Source organism: Papaver somniferum, chromosome 7, assembly GCF_003573695.1.
Source record: "Papaver somniferum cultivar HN1 chromosome 7, ASM357369v1, whole genome shotgun sequence".
NCBI lineage: Eukaryota > Viridiplantae > Streptophyta > Magnoliopsida > Ranunculales > Papaveraceae > Papaver > Papaver somniferum.
In genome coordinates this window covers 76,778,796-76,787,798 of record NC_039364.1, presented here as the reverse complement: position 1 = coordinate 76,787,798, position 9,003 = coordinate 76,778,796, and the positions used below count along the sequence as shown (strand labels likewise).

General features: G+C 36.2%; 1 long non-coding RNA gene across 1 annotated transcript; it reads right to left on the bottom strand.

Annotated features, from left to right (window-relative positions):
• Nucleotides 1-954: 954 nt before the first annotated feature.
• Nucleotides 955-3,696, bottom strand: LOC113296731. Its single transcript, XR_003333112.1, has 3 exons — nt 3,653-3,696; nt 2,979-3,067; nt 955-1,024 (listed from the first exon to the last, which is right to left on the bottom strand). It is a non-coding gene; the product is annotated as an uncharacterized LOC113296731 (long non-coding RNA).
• Nucleotides 3,697-9,003: the final 5,307 nt, after the last annotated feature.

Here is a 9,003-nt window from a genome sequence, read left to right as displayed (position 1 = left end):
TAACAACGACATCCTATTACAAAACTACCAGTGTTTAGTGCGTTATAATGAACTCACCAGAACTTTGAAACAAATTGGGGAGACAAGGTGGCCGGTAAGGGTTAGAGTTATTCCTCACATGAGGAGCGCTGTCTCGTTGAGGAATTTTGGAGGACAATCAGAAACATGTACTGACGATGTCCATGCCGCAAACATATTCCGTGTGTAGTGTTTTTGTTTTGATCAGAGTAATGTAGTTTGGTGTTCAATATATATATATATATATATATATAATAGTACTATTTCTCATCTTTGATTTTTTTTCTTATCTTGTCTGGACTAAAAGTTGTTTTTGAAATTTGAAGAATCGAACTTGGTCTTATTTTGGGTAATAATGGTTGATATTTTTATTTAATGGAGTTGATGCTTTTAAACATATTCCCGACGAATTTAGAGGGGGACTTTCTTTTATGGTGGTCAATTTGGTACAAAGGGAGGCATTTCTGTATTCCAGTTGTATTTATGGTTATAAATTTTGCGAATCTATAAGGAGACTTTTATGCGTTCATAAAAGTAAATCCAAGAGAGAAAAAGAAAAATGTAAAAAGAAGTGAGAATTTGAGATGCAAAAGGTATAAGTGATTGATAGACAAATCAATGAATATTCTTGAAAATGCACACGAATGAAAAAGATTTTTGAGAAGTCGAAAAAAAATGTTGATTACGTGACTAATCGGGATTCTTTTTGTAGACGAATTATAGATTTGAAACTGGTGTTTGACACCAAAACACAAAACCAGAACAGAAATGGGCAAAACAAATTAGAGACATATGTAACACATCATTTTAATTTCCAGAATTGTGTTATTACGTCATTTTTATTAATAAATAACTAATAAATATAAGAAATACTGATCAATAAGAAACCTATTTTGTCAATCTAGTCTCTTTTTGAATCATGAACTATAAATGCCACGTCCTAGTCGTTAATATCACGAAGAAATTGTTCTTTAAGCCGATCAACTCGTTCTTGAAGTATATTCACCTGTTGTTGGAGACCAAAATAATCAGGATCAAAGGGACAACAACTCTACTTTCCCTATGCACCAATTCCACGCAATGCTTTTTAAACAAGGTTTTGATGTGTGAACTTTTAGTTTACGTATTTTTTAAATAAAAGCATTTCGTCTGACCATTTTGTTTTCAGTGGTGGTTGTATTTATTTTTTAAGTATTGCACTAGATGCAGGCTTTTTACGCTGATAGATAGGTTGACATTTATGTGATGAATGATTCACGCTGAACTTTTATGTTTTCCGGAAATGATGAACATTAAAATGGATGGGTTTAGTTTATTTATCTTTAGCAGCTTACTGTATGATTAGAATAATATGTTTCCTACATAGGTGCCACTAATAATTCACACGTTTCCTCCCTAAACCAAGAATAATACAGGAGACAACCCAGCTTAAAGTTATTAAGGAAAATATTATTCAAAATAGGAAAGTAATTTTTTCCTATAGCCTCTTCTCGAGTTGGTTAGAGATAGGAAACTAAATTTCGAAAATTTTGGGAAACAATTTTATCATAACTGTCTAATATATATTCTCTCATAAAATAAGGAAACTAACCATATTGGTTACACATCAATTTGGAAATAAAAAAAATAAATAAAAACACCAAAATTCTTTTGTTTGGCGGGTGATGAAAATGAATTTTACTGGGTGGGATGATTTCAAAAGGAAAATCAATTCCCGCCTGATGGTTTGGTTAAATTCCAAAAAGAAAAAGAAAGATGAGTTCGATCTACTTTTTCAGTTTTTATTAATCGATTCATTCTCTTTATGAAATCATAATTCTACTACTATCTCTAATCTTTACAAGGAACCTACCTCTTCAGACTCGATCTTTGTTGTTGGTATTATTTCTACAACCCATTATCGAATGAATATTAAATTGATGTTAGATTTTTTGTTCGATCTCATGGAATCAGATGTTAGATCTTATAGGTGTACTAGTTAAAGCATGATTAGGGTTTTTATTCTATTACTTCTTATAGGTTTACTAGTTAAAGCATGATTAGGGTTTTTATTCTATTACTATCTCTAATCTTTACAAGGAATCTACCTCTTTAAGCTCAATCTTTGTTGTTGGTAATATTTCTACAACCCATTGTCGAATGAATATTAAATTTATGTTAGATTTTTGTTTGATCTCATTGAATCAGATGTTAGATCTTATAGGTTTACTAGTTAAAGCATGATTAGGGTTTTTATTCGGCTGTATGAAAGAACAAGTTAATGACAATCACGGGTTGTACGATGAGATGTGATTTCATTTTGTTACAACAATAATGTTTTAGGCTTAAGTTACATGCATGAACTATTATAATATTTAGGTGAGGATCTTTCTTTCATGTTACTTAGTTAGGCTTTACTAGTTAGTTAGGTTTTACAAAAAAAAAACAAAAAAAACTTAACGATGCTAATTGTTTTCTAGGGTTTTTGTTATTGTTTGGGTTGGATTTTGATTAAGAGTTAATAACTCTACTTTGATCGACGATGTTGTGTCAATCATATATATATACAAGGCTTCTCAAGATTTAATCATTTGAGTCTCTGTTACTTGGCGAGCCTGTAACATCTGCATTTTAAGTTGCCACTTTTAATAATACCATGTTGCTGGTTGGCCAATTTGACTATCATCTTCAAGCTAAAAATGGATAATCATTATGTGGTGCTTTAGTGCTCTTGGCTTTTGTAACAAAAAGTTATATAAGACTGTTTAACTGGTACCTTTCTCTTTGTGGATAACACAATAATCATGAGGAGATTTTGTGTGTTGCAGTGATGTTTTAGCCTCAAGTTACATGCATCAATGAGTTCATGTTTGTTTTCTTTTCATATAATAAAAAATAGGTGTAACACATGTTGCCTATCCTGTTAGGTTTAGCTAATATTTTCCAGAATAAGCTCAAATTCCTAACTGAGATGCACGTACCTACACATCTTTTGTCATGAGAGAAGATGATGATTACAACGTGTCCCCAGAGGATGACCAATAGAGTGAACCAGATGATGAGGTGGATTCTGATGAAGAAACGATAGAGTTACATGAGACACATGATGACATTGTACAACCAGATGATGATGATGGTGAAGATATGGTCCCCACTGATAAATTTGAAGAATTAACATGTAATGTTCGAAATCTTGTACTTACTTGTTTCTACTTAAACATCACATGGTTTCATATGTTGCTGATGTTTTTCAAATAGTGATTGTAGTAATAGTGGTAAAAAGGGGTCTTTTCAGACTTGTGAAGAAAACAATTTTTTTTTTAGATTTAAATTAAACACACAAATAAATAAAATAGTTCAAACCTTTAGAGAAAAACACCAAGACTTGGATTCCACCATTGACCCATTATTTGATAAATTCTAATAATTAATATTCATGCAATTTTTCTTTTAGAGTGATTCTAATATTATGCCTTTTGTAGATTTTTGAAGTAATAAATGTAAACACCAAGCATGAAACATCAAGAGTCTTAAACTAAGCATGCTCCATCAAAATGAATCACAATTATTCAATAAAAATCAATTTTTCAATTAAAATTCCATGCAAATAATCATGTAATAATATTGCAAATAAATAATAAAGTTAGAATTATACCATAAAGAAGGACCAATGGCTTCCTCCGTCGCCTTGGCTAATGGGTTTAGCTCCTCATCCCAAAAACATGATCATAAGATGTATTCATGGCTTAATAGGTGTTTTTATTGATGATTATATGATGAAATAGGAATTAGCAACGCTGTAAAAGTGTTACAGCGTCACTGTTACAAAGAGGTAAGTGCTGAAAATTAAACGATACTTTTCTGTTGCTGTAAAACAACGACACCCCGCTGCTGCTGTTGACGCTGCAGAAAATAAGACTGCTCTGAGCAGTCTGTTCTTCGTGTTCTTCAGAAGCTTTAATGGCAGCAGCAGCAGCAGCAATAACTCTCTGTAATCGCTTCTCCTCGGCTCTCCTGGACTCTAAACTCTCTCCTCAGGGTTTCTAAACTTTTCTATGACTTGAAACCACTCTTATATAGCCCTCAAATCCCAAATAACTCGTAAAAATTCCGACTTTTTCTTCTCTGCGCTGTTGAGAGAATAATCCCTTCTGTTGAGCTTTTTCACGTGTTGTTAGCTATAAAACAGCTACCAAACTCTTCACTAGACTTGAATAAGACCATGTACATGTTAATCCATCGTCAAATTCCTCCAGAAATCTCTCAAAAATCTTTGAAAGTGCACAACAGGACACGTCTCTCTGTTTTAACTTTGATTGCTTCTCCCGGATATTCTAGCCCAATTAAGCCCATGAAATCATCCATACTAGAATTTTATATCCATATCACGTCCAGCCCAATCAATTTCCGGTGTTTAATCTCCCTAAAACAGCTCCAACAATCGGATCAAAAATCAACAGCGAAATGCATGGCTTTTCCCGCCAAAACCAGTATTTGAAATTTGAAGAAGACCTCCCCCTATCCAGTTCTGGTGTCCCTTTAGCAGCTGCCTGGAAATGGGTCACCCCTTAGTAATTAGGTTACCCCTTATCCAAAATCAAGGATCCGTATAGCAAGTGTCCTCTGGGGCATTTTCCGCACTTTTTTCGGGGTTCCTCCGGGGTATTTCTGGGGTACTTCCGATACACTTCTGGGGCGCTTCCGGTACTCTATCAACGGAGGTCCAAACGCCGCATTTTCAGCCAATTTCGCCGCAAATCCTTATTCTTCTAAAAACACCTACAAATAAATAAAATAACCAAATAAGTACAAAATTGAGCACTAACAATATATACAAATGAGCTATATTAGACACATAAATGCGTCTATCAAATACCCCCAAACTTATTATTTGCTAGTCCCGAGCAAATCAAAACTACAAAATAAAATCCTAACTCACTGTCGCAGGCATCGTCGATTGCATTTAGCGTATGCAATAAGCCTTTAAACCCCTAGGTGGCCCTAGTGGCCGAGTTATAGTCTCGGGAGGGCTTACCAGAGATATACCCACAAAACCTGTACTCCAGACCTTAGCTATCTACGCAGAACCTTGGAAGGCACTAAAGAATCTCCTTGGTTGGCATACTTATTGACTACAGGAAGAAGTACCCTGATGCGAAATTCCAATTGCTGTACACGAGTTTGCACTCAAGCATACTAAAATTCATATAAAGTGACAGAGCTCTACTCAGATAGTTGCACTATGGACATCATATTCGGAGTCAAAACTAATCACATGGATAGATCAAGAAGATGGATATAGAAAAACATAGATGGTTTTGATGTTTACTAAGTGAACGGCGTTTCCCATATCTGTCTGAAGGCCTCCGCCAAAATGAACCTATCCTAATGGATTGAGATACTAGTCTGACTAATATCAACACATTGGCATATACAAAGGTACCAGTGGTCGATAACCTAACTCTAGGTCAACACAACTGGCATATACAAGGGTACCAGTGGTCGACTTTATTGAATTTATTCCTTTTGGTCAAATGGTCTGGTCTCAATTTCTTTCTTCTCTTTTTTTTTTTTTTTTACTTTTTTTTTTTACTTTTTTTTTTTTTTTTTTTTTTTTTTTGGTAACTACCATTTTTTTTTCATCTTTTTTTTTTTTTTTTTTTTCATCTCTTTTTCTTTTTTTTCTATTTTTTTTCATGGTATCTCAATCACTATAATTCACCCTAGCATTGGTAACAACTTGAATCGTGGGCCCCACCTATCACTTAGAGAAACATAGTTTAAAAACAAAATAAAATAAAAATAGAAGTGAAAAGGACTCAACGAGATATGGTGAAACTATCATGTTATTTCTAACACCTGAGCTCTGTGCTTTTATGAATAGACTCTTTAGATGTTTCCATCTAATCAGATTGGTTCCTCAAACTCCTACAATCAAAATGCTTCCATCCACTTAGATTAGTTAGTGCAATCCTCAATAGGCATAAATTTCTAGGCTCTGGAGTTTATTTATTGCAAAAATGTGACAAAAAGTGTTTCTTCCCCACCCCCAAACTTAAATCTAACATTGTCCTCAATGTTCTAAAGATGAAATTAAAAGCATGAACAAGGAGAAACTATTACCACTGGAGGAAAAAAATAAGGAAGGATATTACCGTATCACATGAACGCGGGAGCCTCCCAGTAAATGCTAAATTTATAGTCATTAGCTAGACATCAAATACCTCAAAAAGAATTGTCACCTTCCAAAGTCGTATACCAATAGTCGAAACAATTGTTGGTCCATAAGACCAAATAGAACTGCCACGAATAGGAGACAAATGCTCAAGATTAGAAAAATGAGCAGATAGAACACAACCTGATCTAAAGTTTCTCGCAAGACAACTGGATTTATCTCGGGTGACCACTTGGGCTTCATATGAGTGTCTCGGCAAACAGCTTCATCCGAAAAACGGGTCTCTAATATATGGATTTTTTCCTGGACATTATCAGGAGGATCGGGTTGTGGAGTCTGAATAGACTCATGGAATACCTCACTAGGCTCGAGTCCCAAGTTAGGGACTTCTAATAGGGATAATTGACGGTCACAAGAATCATTACTAGCCCCAAACTTAGGGTTTTCACTACTCTCACACAAACCTCTCATTATTGCTTGAATTTCCGGATCTTCCCAGTCCTTAAAATACTCAAGAGATTCTTCTAGTTCTCTACCCCCAAACTTAGAATTTTGTGTGCCTCTACAATGACTAGTCACAATGTTCCTAATTTCTAGACCATCGGGTTCTTGAAAAAGGTCAATTGCTTTCTCTAAGTCATAATCAGGTGGTTCATCCTCAGCTTGCTTCATATCTTCTATGGTCCACTCTAAGGCTTCCTTATTTTCTTGAAGCACGGTCTCTGGCCTACTTTCCTGAACACTATCCAAATCGGAAGCTATAATCACAGGGAAAGACTCGGGTGGGCATAAAAATGTATAATTAGACTCCAACTCAGGAGGCTCTTTTAAATACGGTATTAAGATAGACTCAGAAGCTAGTAATGGTTCGAACCTAGTTTTTCCATATATCAATATCTAACATAGGAACAGAATCCAACAAGCATTAACTTGTTCAATGTTACTATTATCATCGAAATCCAGGCTAAAATGGGATAAACAACTCTCCAATGTATTTTCCGATACGAAGTTTGGTAATGACTCCTGAACTAAGGTTCCTATCATGTTCACCTCTTCAATACATGTGTTATCTAGCTCAGAATGTAGCTTGTTTACATTAAAAATATTCAGCTCAATAGTCATATTACCAAAAGACAGATTCATAATACCATTTCGACAGTTTATGATCGCATTAGACGTAGCTAAGAATGGGCGACCTAAAATCACAGGTATTTGGTTCTCTGGGTCGGGGACAGGTTGGGTATCTAGGACCACGAAATCCACTGGATAAATAAACTTGTCGACCTCAATAAGAACATCCTCGATCACACCACGAGGGATTTTAACGGACCTATCAGCTAACTGGAGTGTTATCTGGGTAGGTTTCATCTCACCAAGTCCTAGCTTAAGGTACACATGGTATGGCAGTAAGTTCACACTGGCTCCTAAGTCAAGCAACGCTTTCTCAACACGGTACTTACCTATTGTACAAGCAATGGTAGGGGACCCTGGGTCTTTATACTTAGGAGTAGTGGTATTCTGAATAATAGAACTCACATGACTAGCTATGAAGGCTTTCTTCTGGACACTGAGCTTACGCTTTCGCGTACACAAGTCCTTAAGGAACTTGGCATAAGAGGGAATCTGCCTAATTGCATCTAATAATGGAAGGTTGATATTAACCTGATTAAAAACCTCCAATATATCATTAAAGTTGGACTCCCTCTTAGTCGGAACTAGCAGCTGGGGAAACGGGGCTCTGGGAACAAAGTGAGGCTCAACAGGACCCTCATTGGTCTCTTTGGAGACTCTATCAGTCTCCTCATTTTCTGGCTCAGCAGGGTGAACTACAGCATGTTCACTATCAGGCATGGCGACCTTGTTGTCAACTTTCTTTCCACTCCTTAGGGTTGTGACAGCATTCACATGATTGTACGATTTCTCTCCTTTTGGGTTGGGATCAGTACGACTAGGGAACCTTCCATCTTCTCTCTCACTTATGAACTTAGCTATTTGTCCTACTTGAAGTTCTAACTTGGCAAGACTCTGGGAAGTATTCTTCAATTCTTGCCTAGTTTCTTGTTGAAAGCTCATGTGGTTCTTTGTTAGCATTTCATGGTTATTTGCTAACATAGTGAGAGTATCCTCTAAGGTAGAGATCTTTTTCTCGGAAGTGTTCTGAAACTGGGTTTGACCTGAAGAGTTCTTAAAACCAAAACCTGGGGGAGGCTGAGAATTGCTAGACTGGCCTTGACTCTGGCCCTTAGACCAAGAGAAATTAGGGTGGTTTCTCCAACCAGGGTTGTAGGTTTCTGAGTATGGGTCAAACTTCTGACGGTTCTCAAACCTAGAGTTGTTATAGACAGCATGGGCTTGCTCTTCACTAACCTGACCTTCCCAAAACGAATTATCGGGCTCTATTCCACAACTAGAGACTTGAGAGGCTCTATTAGGTTCAACAAGGGACCTATTTTTAGACTGGCCCATTTCCAAAGCTTCTAACCTTCTAGATAAAGCAGCAAACTTAGCATCTGAACCAAAACTTGTATCTATCACATTGGTGCTACTTCTATTGACTAAGAGTCTTTTAGGGGGTTCAACACAAGATTCCCACTGTTGGGATTTTTCAGCGATAGCTCCTAAGAAGGTAAAAGCATCATCAGCATTTTTACTAGTGAACTCACCAGCGCACATAGACTCAACCATGGCTTTGGTCGAATAGTCTAAACCATCATAAATAATCTGTACAAGTTTCATATTATCAAATCCATGGTGAGGACACTGAGATAGGAGATCATTGAATCGCTCTAAAAACCTATAAAGAGACTCTCCCTCTTGTTGCACACTAGCAC